The sequence below is a fragment of the Plecotus auritus genome (genome assembly GCF_963455305.1).
Source record: "Plecotus auritus genome assembly, chromosome: 1".
Lineage (NCBI taxonomy): Eukaryota > Metazoa > Chordata > Mammalia > Chiroptera > Vespertilionidae > Plecotus > Plecotus auritus.
Window position 1 is genome coordinate 55,392,682 of NC_137770.1, and position 18,148 is coordinate 55,410,829.

Below are 18,148 nucleotides of genomic sequence, written 5' to 3' on the forward strand. Positions count from 1 at the left end.
TTCAGTGTGCCTTTGAATTGCCTGGAGCACCTATAATAGCCCCAGACTCTGTCCCTCAGGATTGTGATTAAGGATTCTTTTGAGATGGAGTCAAGGAATCTTCATATTTAGAACCTCCTTATTGATTCTGAGGTACATGGTCCACCAAGTTTCCCTTTGAGAACTATGCTTAGTCTGCATAATAGGAGTAGAATGTCCAATTATAGGGTACACATATCTTTAACTTTACTTCGAAGTTCAAAATTGTCTTCTAAAGTGGTTAAGCCACTGATACTCCACTGAAAGAGTGTTAAGAGTTTCCATTGTTTCAGATCCTTGCCAACATCTCAAATTTTTTTATATTTGCTAATCCTGTGGGTATAATGTGGGATTTCATTGTGCTTTGCATTTGAATTTGTAATTAGTTGAGATTTAGCATCTATTCATATTTTGTTTTAGTCATTCTATATTTTTTGGGTCATTCTTGTGTCCTCTTTTCTGAAGCACTATTAAACAATTTTTCTCTAAATTCTTATTGAGTTATCATTTTCTTATTGATTTGTAAGAGTATGCATTACTAAATAATCTGGATACTAATCTTCTGTGAATCTTACGTGTTGCAAAAATCTTCTCCAAATTTGAGGCTTGTCTTTTTACATTATTTATAGTGACATTTGATGAGAAGGGCTTACTTTTAAAATATTCAAATATATACATGTTTTCCTCTATGCAATGCATTTTTTAGAGTTTGAAGAAATTTTTCCTTTCATGGATGTTAGAAAGATATTAGAGGCCCGGTGCATGAAATTCGTGCATGGTGGGGGGGGTCCCCCTCAGCCCAGCCTGGGCCCTCTCCAATCTGGGACCCTTCGGGGGATGTCTGACTCCCGAAACTGGCAGTCGGACATTTCTCTCACAATCCGGGACCGCTGGCTCCTAACTGCTCACCTGCTTGCCTGCCTGATTGCCCCTAACTGCCCCCCCCCCCGCCAGCCTGGTCACCCCCAACTGCCCCTCCCTGCTGGCCTGGTCGCCCCTAACTGCTCCCCTGCTGGCCTGGTAACCCCTTTGTGCCCCCCCCTGCTGGCCCGGTCGCCCCCAACTGCCCCACCGCCAGCCTGGTCACCCCTCACTGCCCCCCCCACTGGCCTAGTTGCCCCTCACTGACCCCCCTGCCAGCCTGGTCACCCCTAACTGCCCCCCTGCCAGCCTGGTAGCCCCTCACTGCCCCTCCCGCCGGCCTAGTTCCCCCTCACTGCCCCCCCCCCCCGCCAGCCTGGTTGCCCCTCACTGTTCCCCCTGCCAGCCTGGCCATCCCTTACTGCCCCCCCTGCCAGCCTGGTCGCCCCTCACTGCCCCCCTCTACCGGCCTGGTCACCCCTCACTGCCCCCCTCTGCCAGCCTGGTTGCCCCTCACTGCCCCCCTTGCCAGCCTGGTCATCCCACACAGCCTGCTGGTCAGTCATTTGGTCATCCCTCGCTAACTCCCCTGCAGGACTGGTCGCCCCATGCAGCCTGCTGTTCGGTTGTTACTGTGAGGGCATCGTGACCAATTTGCATATTACCCTTTTATTAGTATAGATTCTCCTGTGTTATTTTCTAGAGTAATCATAGTATTGTGTTTTATATTTAAGTCTTTAATCTACCTGGGATTCATTTTGTCTATAGTATGAAAAAAGGATACAAATTAATTTTTCTCCATAGGGATAATTATTCATCCTAAAACCTTTTATGAGTATCTTCCTTTCCCTCTTGTTCTCATAAACAAGGCTTCTCTGTATTGGTAGGTCTGTTTCTCAGCATTCTGTTCCATTTCATTAGTCTATATGTCTATTTTTGTGCCAATTCCATCAGGCCTTAAGTATTAAAGCTTACAATATACCTAACTATCTGGTAAGCCCCCTGCCTTGGTTATTCTCAGCCCTCTGCTCTTCTATATAAATTTTAGAATAAGTTTGTGAAGTTCCACACACACATATGTTGGTATGTTGATTGGAATTACATTAAATCTACATAGGTCAGTTTAGAAGAATTAATGAATATAGTATATTGAATTTTTTAATCCATAAACATGGGATACCACCATATTTATTTTGGATACTGAAATTCTATTCTCAGTGGATAGAGCGTCAGCCCATGGACCAAAGGGTCCTAGGTTTGATTCCAGTCAAGGGCACATACTTGGGTTGCAGGGTCCTCCCCGGCCCAGACCCTGGTCGGGCTCCTGCAGGAGGCAACCAATCTATTTGTTTCCCTCACATCCATGTATTTCTCTCACATTGATGTTTCTATCTGTCTTTCCCTCTCTCTGCCACTCTTCCTAAAAATCAGTGGAAAAATATCCTCAGGTGAGAATTAACAACAACAACAAAAATATCTTTCAATGAAGTTTTATAATTTTCTACATAAAGAGTTGGCACATCTTTTGTGGGATTCATTTTTAAAAGCTTTATATCTTTGTTATTTTAGCTAATTATAGCTTTTTAACATTTTCTAAATTTGTTACTTGCATAAATACAATTGACTAAACCTTACTACAATTTTTATTCTAATAATTTTTCAGACAATTCTTTTTGTGTATAGAAACTATCATTTATGAATATTTTCTTTCTCAAACTTGTGGGTATGTCTTTCTCTTGTCTTGCTAGGGCAGAAGAAATGTGCTTTATTGAAATGGTGCTTAGGAGGATGGCAGTATTTTCCTCTTGATCTTTAACAAACAAGTATGATATTTATCATAGTTTTTATATAAATATTCCTTATAAGATTAAGGCATTTCCTGTGTATTTTTAGTTTGCTCTATGTCCTAATTGTGTAAAAAAATATTTAACCTTAAATATTTGTTAGAACTTCTCTGAAAAACCATCTGGTTTTTCCTTTATAGGTAGATTTCAGCTATCAGTTGATCTTCTTTTATGTTTTTAAGACTATCCAAGTTTTTTTAAGTCCTTTTTTTTGGTAAGTTTATTTTTTAGAAGTTTGTCCATTTGATTCAAATATGCAAATTTATGGGCATTTATTAGATCATCATGTTTGTTAATTATCTTTTAAAGTTTTGCTGCTTCTTTAGTTGTCTCCATTTTTATTCCTAATAAAGTATGTTTATGCCATCTACCTTTTTTCTTGATTAATAATGCTAAAGTTTTAGCAGTGTTTTGAGTTTTTTCCAAATAAACAATCTTTGACTTTATTAATCCTCTCTATTATATGTTATTTTCTATTTTATTAATTTTTGCTAGCATCTTCATTATTTTTTCATTTAGTTAGTGTTTGTTCTGCACTTCATTTTCTAGCATCTTGACAGAAATGGCAATTTCAGATCATTTTTAGCATACCTCTGGCCATGTAAAGCTATACATTTTCCTCTAAGTAGTATTTTGGCTGTCCTGCAAGAGCTTTAGTGTGGAGCATTTTTGTTATCCCACTTTAAATATTTTTAAGTGATTTCTTTTTTTAAATATATCTTTATTGATTTCAGAGAGGAAGGGAGAGGGAAAGAGAGATAGACACATCAATGATGAGAGAGAATCATTGATTGGCTGCCTCCTGCATGTTCCCTACTGGGGATCAAGCCCCAAACCTAGGCATGTGCCCTTGACCAGAATCGAACCTGGGACCCTTTAGTCCGCAGGCTGACATTCTGTCCACTGAGCCAAACCAGCTAGGGCTTTAAGTGATTTCTTATTTGACCCATGAATATTCAAATGTATATTTCTTAATTTCCAAACATTTGGGCCTTTCTATTTATCCATTTATTATTTTTTAATTGAATTGCATTTTGGTCACAGAATGTGAATATTGTAGACACTGGCCTTATGACCTTGTTTGAGTACAGTTTTGTATGTTCTGTGTAAGTTTGGAAAGTGTGGTAGGCAGAATAATGGACTCTCAGAGATGCCTTTGCCCTAACTTTTGAGTATACAGAGAGAACTTTGTAAATGTGGTTATAGACCTTGACATGGAGAGATTATCCCAGATTATCCAGTGGGCGCAATCTAATTACATGAACACCTTAAAATGGAGGCATTTCGCCCTAACTGGTTTGGCTCAGTGGATAGAGCGTCAGCCTGCGGACTGAAAGGTCCCAGATTTGATTCCGGTCAAGGGCATGTACCTTGTTTGTGGGCACATCCCCAGTAGGAGTGTGCAAGGGGCAGCTGATCGATGTTTCTAGCTCTCTATCCTTCTCCCTTCCTCTCTGTAAAAAAATCAATAAAATATAGTTTTTAAAAATAAATAAAATGGAGGCATTTCTTCTATTAATTAGTCAGAGATGTGACAGAAAAGATGAGGTGTGAGAAGGATTCAACCCCATACCTGCTGGCTTTGAAGACAAAGGGGTCCATTAGCCAAGGAATGTGGGGTGGACTCTAGAAACTAAGAACAGCCGTAGGCCAATAGCCACCAAGGAAATAGGACCTCGGTCCTACAGCTGCCTGGGACTGAATTCTGCCCAACAACCTGCATGAGCCAGAAGGCATATTCTGCCGCACCCCCGCCCCTCTCCCTCCCCCCCATCAGGCTTTTAGGAAGGAAGGCAGCCCTGGCACCTTTTTTGAGCCTGGTCAGACCCACATGGACTTCTGACCTATAAAACTGTGAGGAAATAAATGTGTGCTGTTTTAAGCTGCTATGTTTGTGGTAATTTGTTACGGTGGCAATAGAAAACTAGCACAAAAGTATGTGTGCTTTACAGATAGTGCAGTATTTTATATTTATCCACAAAGTTTGTTAACTATGTTTGTTAACTATGTTCAGATCGACTGTACCCTTACTGATTACTAGTATCTGTCTTATGAAAAAATTGAGAAAGGTAAAGGTAAATATCTTTTTAGTTTCTCTTTGTGGTTCTGTCAATTTTGCTTTACATGTTTTGAAGGCAGTATTCTCTCAAAAGAAAGTCTAATAGCTATATAATATGAATGAATAAATGGTTGTGGAGTGAATACATATATGAAGTAATGGTTGATTAATAAACAAGTTAGGGAGAGTTATTTTACACTTTAGTCTTTTTTTTCCTGAGCCTAATGTGCTACAAGAAATACAGAGGAGAAGCTTTTACCCAACAGACTAGAGAGAAGCCATGCTCACCCCGACCCCCCGCTGCAGCACTTCTTTGTTTGTTGTTATCCCCTAGGTTTTGTTAGATGCTTTCATAAGGACTGAGAGCCATCAGCACATAATATACAGGTTTATGCTGTTTTATGAAAAATAGTAAGTAATAATACGAGAATAAACTGTGCTCTGTGTACTCACAACTGTAAACCTACTGTTGCCCACCCTGCATGTAGAGCTGTTCCAGTTGTATCTAATACATCCCGGTCAGTACCAACTCCTTCAGTCTCCTCCTAACCACTTCCTGGTTCCATTTGACACTTCTCTGCCCTGTGACTATAAAGTCTAGTGCCAGGCTGACACACTCAGGGTGGGGACGGGGGGACAAATAAACACTAGCATTCCTAACCCATGCTTAGAAATACAGGTACTAGTTCCTTTCCCTAGAATTCCTTAACATGTGGAAACCTTTAAAATGTAGTCTTGATGATTCTGATAGCAGTTGCTGGAAAGGCCTGATGAATAATGAATCTAATACAATGTTAACCAGCAATATTAATATTTAAATCACTGTTGAGCCATGTAAAACCACCCTGTAGCTGATGGGGAACTCAGGTTGGGCACAAGTTGAAATACTTCTTCACTGAAACAAGAAATTCTTCCTTTATCTCAAATATAATTATCCATTTAAATGTCATGGGTCAATTTATTAACACTTTATTCATCGGGGTGTAACCTTTATTAGGCTTTATAGCTACCAGAAATTATATCCTACACAAATACAATAGAGATTTAAATGTTCTGGAGAATGAGCTGACGGCTCCTGCCTTTATGGTGTCATTCAGTAATGGACCTTGACCAGCAGAAGATTTGATAAGTATAAAATATAACTGCTTGATGCTAATTTGGTTCCTTTTTAATGACTGATAATCCTTGTCGATTTAGTGTGATCGTCACAATCTAGTACTATTTCCCACCACGATGTGATTGTAATAGGAGCCATTAAGTGTGTCTGCATAATAAAATTAGTCAGGGAAGCTACGTACATTGTTTCCAGGCCTTTGAGTTTCCATTATAGTAGTGAGGCTTGTTGAAGTGAGAAGCCCGCCATCAGCTCAGCCAAGTCCCTGGCTCCTCGGATGCTATGTGGAGGACTGATGATGACCGTGTTAAGAAGTTTGTTCTTAGAGTCCTAGAAAATTCATCATATGTAAATAGGAGCTGTGGATTTTGGGCTGGGAGAGCCGGTTTGGTCACCAATTTGCCTAACAAAGCTTTACACATCTCTAAAGCTTAAATACATAATCAGTCTTTTGCAGCTAAAATTTGAAAGGGGGAATCCTCTCTTCGTTTGGAGATTTATCACTCCTTTGGGATGTCACTGTATTAAAGAAGTTAGAATTGCTTGACATCTCTGAAAATAATTTAAATGTATGATCTGATCCCCTTGCCCCCTTGTAGGGATTTATGGGGCTTGAGGGGAAGGCAAGGATAAGGACCTCATCACTATGTAAAGGCAGTGAAATAAATAACTTCATCTGCCTCCTTGCCCTTCCCGTTCCCCCAGCTTATCTGGGATCAAGTTCAGATTCCTGTCTCCTACAGTTGCTCTGACTTTGGTCCTCTAGGAACTACTTCCCTGGCATCTGCCAGAAAAACAGTGAAGACTTTGAACCAAAGAATGATCTATTTTGTTCTGAACTAAGTAGCCCTTATTTTAACAGTTCAGCAATTTATATTCTAACTGTTCAGAAAGTCTAGATTGAGAGCAAGAAGGTACTCAAATGTGAAGGTAACATCAGGACCATCCCAGCAGAGGACTTACTGATAATATTATGTGACATCAGCTAAAGTTTTTTGCTGTTGTTGTTGTTTTCTAAGCCCTCTGGAGTCATTAAAACTTGGTTATTAGAAATAAGAGTGCTTGTTTAGCATTAGAGTATAGAGCAAACAGCCATTCTTTTTTTTTTTTTTTTTTCCTTAGAGATAGTGGAAGAGAGGAAGGGAGGGGAGAGAGAAACATTGATGTGAGAGCGACACATCAATCTGTTGCCTCCTGCACGTGCCCCTACCTGGGCCAGGGATTGAACCTGCAACCCAGGTATATGCCCTTGACTGGGAATCAAACCAGTGACCCTCTGGTGCATGAGCAGGCGCTCTAACCACTGACCCACACTGGCCATGACCAGCCATTCATTTTTAAACACCAAGTATTATAGTAAACCACAGATCATGGTTTTAAACAAAATAAAATGAATTAAAAGCAAACAAACAGAAAACATAATGTCTGTGTGGTGTCTAGTATAACCTCTCCTCTGCAGGGTTGCTATTTGATCAGAGAATATTAAGCAAATCAGAAAATGTGGTTTGTTCATGAAAGAAAGTAGCACAGTGGACTTGGTATCTTTTGTCCATCTGCATGCTCCATTCTTCCTCTGAAGATTTCAGCCTCTTTCTCCCTCCTTTGTCTGACCAGTGTTGTCTCCCAAGGTGGAGCCAAGAGCTACTGCCCCAGCCAGCTGCCCCAAAAAGTATCAGGGTGACATGGTCTTCTGAAGAGTACTGTAGGAGGTAACCCAAGAGCAGCCTGCCCTTTCTCTCTCCCACTCAGAGATGGGCAGTGGCAGGCCCATGGGGATGATGGCCACTTCTGAAGGGCTTGAAGCAGACACATTTTTCCCAATGCCAGGGCAACCATAATTTCCAAACAGCAAATCTCTTAGACTTCTTGTGGTGATGGTAACAAAGGCTAGATTGTTCTGGATACAAAGCTTGTCATCCCCCCGCCCCAATCCTCCTGAGGCCTATAACTATTCTGTATTTGCTTGTCTAGCCCTCTTTAGGTTATAAGCTCCTTCAAGTGAATGTCTTGTTCTCACCTTTGTCTTTAGCTCCTACTATAGTGACTGACCACACTTAAGTGTGCAATGAATATTTATTGAATAATCAATTACTTTCTTTGGTCTCCTTAGCTAACAGAAACTTGTCCATCATTAAAGTTCAAGATCAAGTTCTCTGTAAAGACTTCTCAGATATTTTGACACTATAGCAATCCCTCAGAATGCATAGCACTTACTGTCTTTATCATTCTTTGAGAAGTTGGCCAGGAAATTACTTAGAGCATTTTTACTCTTGGTGTTTTGCACAACCTAGAGTTTTGTGGGTATAGGTATCTCATATCTAACCAGATTTCAAAATTCTTGAGAATGCCATTATCATTTTGTGATGCCCCACAGTATGATGGTCTCTTAAACCAGAGCTTAGCACATTGTAAGTGTTAGCTATTAACTATCAATGCCTAGCTAGTCCAGCACCCCTTATATGGTCAATATGTACTGATTGATGAATGAATTGATAATGGGAAATCTAACCAGTATATGCCAACCATTGCCCATTAGACACAATGCACACACACCCTTTTAAGGGTTCTTCCTACCCCCCAAGTGCCCTTAATGCCTAATAAGTCATTTCTTAGAGTGACTCCACCCTTCTGATCGTGGCTGGTCATCTAATTCTAGGTTAGCCCATTATTGGGCAAGACTATGATCAAAGTGATGAATCAGAATAATCAGAGTCCTCTGTCATTGACTCAGTATGGGAAAACTACGAGTCCTAAGTGGGTTTCAGTAGATGTTAAAGTGGGAAAGATGTTCAGGAGTCACAGCATGTAGACTGGACTGGAGTAGCCATTTCAGACCATATGCAAACCGAAATGCTAAGGGGGCAGAAACCCCAAGTAAGCAGAAAAAGCAGGTCAGTACAATGAGAAAAACTAGATAAGGCTGCAGAAGGAAGCAGAGCTGCCAAGGCAGCCGAAACATATCCCTGAGGGTCTTTTCCATTCTGGTTCCAGTTCTAATTCAGTTCATGCCTCTCTTTATCAGAACTCCCTTTGAAATTTTACATTATGTGTATTTTACCACAATTGAAAAAAAAAAAAAAAAAAACAACACAAAACTCCCTTTGACTTTAGTTGAGTTAGAGCCAAACTAAAAGGTTACCAATTTATAAATGTGAAACATCTAATTTTTCCCGAAACAAGAACAGAGACTCACTCAGCAAGTAATGTCAATGGGACGAGGGGATGGTAGGAGAGGGATGCTGTGAGTAAGTGAGAAGAGGAATCCAGGAACAGGGTTGGTGGTTCAAGTAGACCTTGCTGGAGGGGCCAGGATCTGTTCTCTGGCTACTTTATGTTACCTTCCCTCCAGTCTCCACCTTGGTGTGTCCGCTTGCCTCTTTTTCACTAGCTTTTATTCTATGTCAAAGCTTCTACTCACTCATGCCTGGCCCTTCATGGGCCAGAATGACACTCCAGCCTTTCTCGCCCCCAGACTGGAAACAGAGCATTATAAGCCCCAAATTCTTTAATTCCACCTTGGTTAAAATTATAATGGGGATGGAGAGACAAAATGGCGGCAGAATAGACGGACGTGTCCTGAGCCTTGTCCCGGAGCAGATAGAGGGAGCAGCTGAAACGAGTGGAATCCAGCCTGAATTGGCGAAGGAGGCGCTGCTGGTGAGACAGTTTGCAGCCGGGAAGGGCAGAGATCCCCCCCGATAAAGCAAGACACCCATGAAAACACACATGGTGTCTAAATAAGACAAAAGAAAATCATTTGGGCAAAAATAAAAAGGATCCCAAATCAATTATATAGAAAAGATTCCCTTATTAACTTTTGGTCGAGAATATGTTTGTATATTTTCAGAAAACAACTCCAAGACCATGTGGATTCCTGCAACAGAGAGGAATTGACAGGTCTGCTCCAACCACGAAAACAAGAGGAGAAAGAGTCCAGAGATGGAAGACGCTGACGACGCCTTGCCACGCTAGCAGTCAGCAGCTGTGCGACGCAGCAGGTTGCCTAGGACCAAACCAGAGATGGTCGGACCTGCATTGCCACCATGTGCCCACCATCCAGATATCATTGCTGACATGTACACATAAGGAACTGTTTGACATTGAAACGGGGACTCAGAACTGTTGGACATTGAAATTGGGACTCAAACATTTTTTGTTATTATACGTTTATTTCTAGTCTACAGAGGCAAGATTTTTTTAAAGGAAAGAAAAGGGGGAAAAAATAGATACAGAGGCAAAGAAGCATTGAACAGACTGTCAAACTACAGCGGGAAGGCAGAGGAGGTTTTGGGGGAGTGGTGTGGCTGTAAGAGATCAACCAAAGGACTTGTATGCATGCATATAAGCATAACCAATGGATAAAAGACACTGGGGGGGGGCAGGTAAAGGCATGTACTGGGGGGAAGGGGAGGCCTGGGGGAGGTCAGTGGGGAAAAAAAAAAAAGGAGACATATGTACTACTATTTGTAATACTTCAAACAATTAAAAAATAAATAATTTTAAAAAATTATAATGGAATCCATTTGCCATCGCTTTCAGTGATCTTTAAGAAAGCCAAAGGACTTTCCTTGTAATATTCAGAGGTTTGTTTTAATGGTTCTGAGGAACACGACTTATAACCTTAAGACTATAAATATTTGTTAGTGAAAACCACATTTATTAGAATGTTTGTTGCACAGAATTGGCTTTGTTCACTTAAAGTTACAAACTATGTTTGCTCACCAAATCTGTGTAATTAACTACTGAACAACACTTCATTCATTGACCTAAAATTAATCCAACATATACAAATGGCTGTGCAGATTTATTTATTTTATTTTTAGTTAGGAATATTTTTAAAGGCATTTTCCTTGCAAAAGTCATTTTGCAAGTAAAATTTAAAAGTGGCCCAGCCGGTGTGGCTCAGTGGTTGAGCATCAACCTATAAACCAGGAGGTCACAGTTAAATTCCCGATCAGGGCACATGTCCGGGTTTCAGGCTACATCCCCAGTAGGAGGCCTGCAAGAAGCAGCCAAACAATGTTTCATCATTAATGTTTCTATCTTTCTCTCCCTCTCCCTTCCTCTCTGAAATCAATAAAAATATATTTTTAAAAAATTAAAAGAAATGTGACTCTGGCAGGTAGCCTTGTAAAACGGTTCCCAATGATCCTGCTTCCTGGTATTCACACTCCCTGTAATACCCTCCCTTGGAGGGTGGGCTGGACCTAGTGACTTGCTTCTAATGAATGGAATGTGGAAAAAGTGAAAGGATGTTATGATGGAATTCTTTTGTTATGTTGACTTGACTCAGCTACAGTTCTCAGTTATTCAATTACACATTAATCTAGGTGTTACTGTGAAGGTATTAAATGTGATTAGAGTCCATAATCAGTTGACTTTAAGTAAGAGAGATCATCCTACATAATCTGAGTGGATGGGATTCAGTCAGTTGAAAAGCCTTAAGCAGAGCTGAGGCTTCCCTGAAGAACAATTTTGGCCTGTGGCCTGCCATTCAGCCCACACCCTGAAGCTCCAGCCATTCCTTCCTGGTGTCCTGCCTGCAGATCTCTGACATGCCTAGCCAGCCCTCAGTCACAGAAGCCACTTCCTTTTGATGAAACTCTTAATGTATATCCCCTAATGATCCTGCTTCTCTGGTTGAACCCTGACTGACAGAGATGTCACTTGGAGATTAAGTTACGAAGACTGACTTTCATCTTGCCTGCACTCTCTCCTTGGCTCTTCTAACATGTTTGCTCTGCCAGAGAGGGCCACCTGCAAGGAAATGAGAGAGGCCTCCAGCCAAGAGCTAGCAAGGATCTGACAGCCCAACAGTCCATGAAGGACGGAATCCTGCCAACAACCACATGAGTGAGGTTAGAAGTGGGCCCTGCCCCAACTGAGCCTTGAGCTGACTACAGCCTCCTGAGAGACCCTAACGCAGAGGACCTAGCTGAGCCAGGCTCGGAAACCATGAAATAAAGTAATGTTTATTGTTGTATGAAGCCACTATATTAGGGGGTAATTTTGTTATGCTATAATAAATAACTAATACAGATTTACTCTAACAAATTCATTTTATTTTTTTCAAATATATTTTTATTGATTTCAGAGAGAGGAAGGAAGAGGTAGAGAAAGATAGAAACATCAATGATGAAAGAGAATCATTGATCAAGCCTGAAACCCAGGTATGTGCCTTGACCAGGAATTGAACTGTGACCTCGTGGCTCAGAGGTCAATGCTCAACCACTGAGCCATACCAGCCTATCTCCAACGAATTGATTTTATTTTTTTAAAATAAATCTTTATTGTTCAGATTATTACAGGTGTTCCTCTTTTTTTTTCCCCCATAGCTCCCCTCCACCTGATTCCCCACCCCACCACTGTCTTCATCCATAGGTGTAAGATTTTTGGCCAATCTCTTACCCTTACCCTTACCCTTACCCCCCACCACTGTCTTCATCCATAGGTGTAAGATTTTTGGCCAATCTCTTCCCGCACCCCTCACACCCCCTTCCCCCTGAGAATTGTCAGTCCACTCCCATGTCCCTGATTCTATTATATTCATCAGTCCATTCTGTTCATCAGATTTTTTATTCACTTGATTTTTAGATTCACTTGTTGGTAGGTATGTATTTGTTGTCATTTTGTTGTTCATAATTTTTATCTTTACCTTTTTCTTCTTCTTCCTCTTCTTAAAGAATACCCTTCAGCTTTTCATATAATCCTGGTTTGGTGGTGATGAACTCCTTTAGCTTTTTCTTGTCTGTGAAGCTCCTTATCTGACCTTCAATTCTGAATGATAGCTTTGCTGGGTAGAGTAATCTTGGTTGTAGGTTCTTGCTGTTCATCACTTTGAATATATCTTGCCACTCCCATCTGGCCTGCATAGTTTCTGTTGAGAAATCAGCTGACAGTCGTATGGGCTCGCCCTTGTAGGTAACTAACTGTTTTTCTCTTGCTGCTTTCAAGATTCTCTCTTCATCTTTTGCCCTTGGCATTTTAATTACGATGTGTGTTGGTGTGGTCCTCTTTGGATTCCTCTTGTTTGGGGTTCTCTCCACTTCCTGGACTTGTAAGTCTATTTCTTTCACCAGGTAGGGAAAGTTTTCTGTCATTATTTCTTCTAATAGGTTTTCAATATTTTGCTCTCTCTCTTCTTCTGGCACCCCAATAATTCGGATGTTGGTATACTTAAAGTTGTCCCAGAGGCTCCTTACACTATCTTCATATTTTTGGATTCTTTTTTCTTTTTGTTTTTCTGGTTGGGTGTTCTTTGTTTCCTCATATTTCAGATCTTTGGTTTGATTCTTGGGGTCCTTTGATCTACAGTTGAGTTTCTGTATATTCTTTATTTCAGACAGTGTATGCTTAATTTCTGACTGGTCCTTTTCCATTTTTTTGGCATTCTCATTAAGGTCTTTGAAGGTCTCACTAAGCTCCTTGGAGGTCTCATCAAGTTTCTCGGCAGTTTTTAGAAGATTCTTGAGTAACCTTATAAATGTGGTTCTGAACTCTATGTCCAGTAGTTTGCTTTCCTCCATTTCTTTCATTCGTGACATGTTTCTTTGTCTCCGCATTTTGCTTCTTCCCTGTGTTGATGGAGTGGTTTTCTGTGGTAGGTGACCAGTGGTTCAGCCTATCACCTGAGGTGGACACTCTTGGTACATTCCTTTGTGGGCTGAGTGCAAAGTCTTGGTGTAGTTAAGCCTTGATTGCTGTTGGTACACTGGGAGGAATTGACCTCCAGGCCAATTGGCTGTGAGGACCTGCTGTGTCTATAATGGAAGAACTGCTGTGCTGGAGACATGCTTATGGGGCAGGACTTGCTTCAGTGGGGTTTTGGTGCTCACTGAGTCTGCCTCTTGAATGTGTCACTTATGGATGTGAGTAGTTGAAATCTGGTGTCATCTCACACTGACCACTAGATACACTAGCTTCTGGATCTCCAATGGGGTGAAGGTCAGCTACTGTCTGAGGCCACCCAGCAGGAGCTACAGTGAGAACTACAGTTTTCTCCTCTTTGCTTGGGGTTTGGAGGTTTTGGAGCTGTCTGACCAGAGCTGCAGTTTGTTAGGTTAAGCTGCGATAGGGCAGACCATTTATATGCAAAAGCCGCTGCGTGGAGCTTGGGTGGGTTTGTAAATTGTGCAGGGTGGGGTCTCAGGGAGTCACTAGGCTAGGGCGTGGCAAAGAGTGATGGCTGCCAGTCTGCCGTCTCTGCGTCTCTGCGTTTCCAAGTCCCCGCGTCCTGCGCCCCAGCGCAGTAAACAATTATTCCTGCGTGCACCTCTGTAAGAAAGCCACCCTCACTTTCCAAGCCGATGGCAGACAGTCCAGCTTCTCCCTGTAGGAGTTTGGGTCCCCAGCGTCTCCCCAGAGACTGGAGTTCAGAGTAATCGGGATCTTGTCTCCCTTTGGGTTGAAAAAAGCAGCACACCCAGTCACCCACCACCAACCCGATTCACGCACCTCCGTACCTCAGCTTTTCAGCGCTTGTGCACGTCTCAATGCTCTTTTCTCTTTCCTTCTAGTTGTAGAACTTCCACTCAGCCAGCTTTCCCATGTTTCTGGGTGATAGACGTTTTGTCTTTTAGTTGTAGTTTTGAAATTGTTGTGTGAGGCAGCAGTTTAGGTGTTTACCTATGTCGCCATCTTGGTTCCTCCCTCAACAAATTGATTTTAAAACCCAGTGCAAAATATCATTTTTCCAGATAAACTTGTAGCCACAAATAACATCTGATTTGCTCCACATTTCCAATTCATTTTTCTAAAATAGAAGTTGCATTGACCCACTACATCTAAAGAGAGACCTAATAAGATGCCATCAAATATGCCTGAACCTAGTCATTGGCTGTCTCTGGGTCAGGTGCCCATCCATGGTTCAGTCAGTTGTGGCCAGGGTGAGGAGGGTGGTTGGGATGTGGAGTTTTGTGATTCAACCAAAAGCTGATATTCTGCAAAAGCTGTGAGCGAGAGAGTTTCTCTGAGAAGAGTGATGAGCCAATCCAGAATCATAATTTACATGCCTAACAGAGAGCCAGAATCACAGAACTATAAATATATCCAGTCAGTGGTGATATTCAAATATTTAACTAACCATATAGTAAAGGCACCACCCTTTCCAAATGGTCCTTGGCCCATTAGAAAGGATGCCCAATTGTATGTCTTCATGGTGTGTGCCAATGATTATCAGTCCTGCTATAAGCCCCAAACACCTTCACACACATTTATTTTCTTCAAGTGTTTAGAGACCAAAGTGCTTAAAGAGCAGAAAAGGGGCCTTTTCAACTCCAAAAGAGATAAATATTAAAGACCTTAGTTTCTCAGCCAGGGCTTTCCTTCCTCTTTCTTCATGGTGTCCTCGGCAGCTGTCAGCAATGCAACCCACATAGATGGACTTGATATATGCAAAATTTCACTACAGAGCAAATATCAGTGCTTTCTTCCTTTTGTAGAGAGGTACAGCATTGTAGATTAGATTATGTGGTCAGCAAATATTCACTTCCTCTCCCACTCTTGTTTTCTTGGGAGGAATATATTTCCCTGCCTCTTTGATGCTGATTTGGGCCCTGTGACTTGCCTTGGCCTTGTAATAAGCAGACTATATGGCCCTGTCCCTTGATTTAGCCATACATGTGATTTGCTTTGGCCAATGGAAAGTTAGCCTAAAATAGAAGACTTGAAACAAGGTTGTGTTTCACCATAGGAAGAATATGCCTTGTGTAGCATCTTGTTTGAGGATGATAAGATATATGGAGCCGACCTTGATCTAACCTACAGTAAGTTTTAGTGTCAACTTGACTGAGCTAAGGGATGCCCAGATAACTGGTAAAGCATTATTTCAGGGTGTGTCTGTGAGGATGTTTCTGGAAGAGATTAGGTTTTGAATCAGTAACCAGTAAAGAGAATCCACCCTCACCAGTGTGGGCGGGCATCATGCAATCTGTTGAGGACCCAATAGAACAAAAAGGTGGAGAAGGGTGAATTGGCTCAGGCTTCTTGAGCTGGGACATCCATCTTCTCTTGCCCTCAGTCATCCGAGCTTCTAGTTCTCAGACCTTTGGACTGAGACTGAATTATACCATGGGCTTTCCTGATCCTCTTGCAGACGGTATATTATGGGACTTGTCAGCCTCCATAATCATGTGAGCCAATTTCTATATTAATTCTTCTCTTTTATGCCTCTCTCTATCCTATTGATTCTGTTTTGGTGGAGAACCCTAACTAATACAAGCTTGGAATCAGTTCAGCTGAAGCCCAAATGACCACAGACATGTGAGAAATGTTCATAAAAATTTTTGTTACTTTATTTCTTTTTAGTCCAGACAAGATTTTTGTTCAGCCTTTGCTAAGCATATTCCTCCCAGTGGTCACAAGGTTATCATCATCTTTTTTGACCAAGATGATGTATTTAACTGTGGCCTCGCAGTGTGACAGAGATAAACAGGAGGCTGTCACAAAGAAACCCCCCACCAGGCCCACAACGCATGCTGAGCTTCAAGTAGCGGCTCCACAGATGTGCCCACAGAAGTTTAAGAGGCAGCTTAACAGATGTACAAAGCTGCAGATCAGAGAGGATATAAAACAGTTAAACTTGCTCAAAGGCACAATGTGTCACCATCTAACGGTTCCATGCCTCCTAAGCCCCACCAAGGAGGATCATGTGCGGGCGGTGCTCCTGGCTGTCGGCGTGCCAGGAAGATTATAAAAACGCCATGCTGTGATATGTTGCCCTCCTGCCTGAGAAGCTACTATTAAGCTGAGTATTTACTGCACCTATTCAGACAGGAGCGGCAGTGCAGAGTGCTACCTGTCTTCTGGTTGGATAAATTAGTTGTGGGTGTCACAAGATTATAGCTGCCTATTGTTCTGTCTGCTGAAAGTGGGAAGAGATGAATTCCCCCGGTCTGCCCTTGTAATGTTTCGTGTGAAATGCAGGAGGCAGCCTCTTTTCTTCCCAAATTAATGGCAAAACAAGATCTGGGCTGACTATATTAGAGGTTGGGGTGTAATTCAAAAGACAACACATGGCAAAGGGGGTGGGGGAACCGTTTATTTTTTAGCGGGAGGGCATGTATGAAAGGAAAGGGAAGGCAAAGTGGGGAACCTGGGAAAATCAAATCCGCGTGCCAGGAAAGGTGAGCTCCCTGCACTGCTGGATAAACTGGTGCTTAATCAGCACAGAAATGCTTGGTAGTCGGTGCAGAAATGATGCTCAATTTGTTCAACTCCTCTCAAAATATTTTTTATATAAATTGTTTTGCCCTCACATTTCCATGATATATGGAGCTATGAACGCTAGATTAGTGTTAACAGAAATTGACAAGCTCTGCATTAAAAAATATCAGCCAGCCAGCCCTACAGGCTTAATTACGGAAGGAGAGCATGATGGGCGCAAAAAATCCCATTTTGAAATTGTACCACATGCAATATAAATAAAAGATTATCACATCCACTAGTAACCTTACAGATCAAAAGGAAAGGGGGAAAGTGCCTTTGCTGGCATTTATAATTTTTTATCCTGTCAGAATGGTTTTGCTGTATTTTGACGAATCCAAAATTTGTGATTTTTTTGTTTTTCTTCAGAAGGAGTAGTAGTAGGTAGCCCTGCTTTGTACATCTTATACAGAACTTTAGGAAATCATGCGAATTAAAATAACACACACTTAAAATGGAGACAGGTTTCCACATGTCAGATAAGACCACATAAATTTATTCTTTAGCTGACATTTGTTGAGTACCTACTATGTGTAAGCATTATGCCAGTCCTTTTTTAAATATATATATATGTGTTTTTATTGATATTAGTGAGAAAAGAAGGAAGAGGGAGAAACATCCATCTGCTTCCTCCTGCACGCCCCCTACTGGGGATCTAGCCTGCAACCTGGGCAGGTGCCCTGGCCAGAATCGAACCAGTGGCCTCTGGGTGCATGAGACAACACTCAATCAACTGAGCTATTTCAGTCCGGGCATACGGGTGCTTTTTAAAAGAGTGTCCCTTATAATGCCCGTAACAGGGTTTATATTCTTGGTGTGTCCTGGGTTTTATGCTTATTTTTTTCCCTTCCCAAACCCTGTTGTAGTGGTTGTGGTTTCACACTAGATTTTTTATGTTGTGATGTCATCAGCACAAAAAACAGAAATGATATTAGACCTCAGCCTTGATGTTCAGTCCCATTGCCCAAACACCATTCTCCCAACTGGCTGTCATTAGAAATTCCTCTGTGTCTTATTTATTATTTTAATTATTACCTGCTATCATATAAC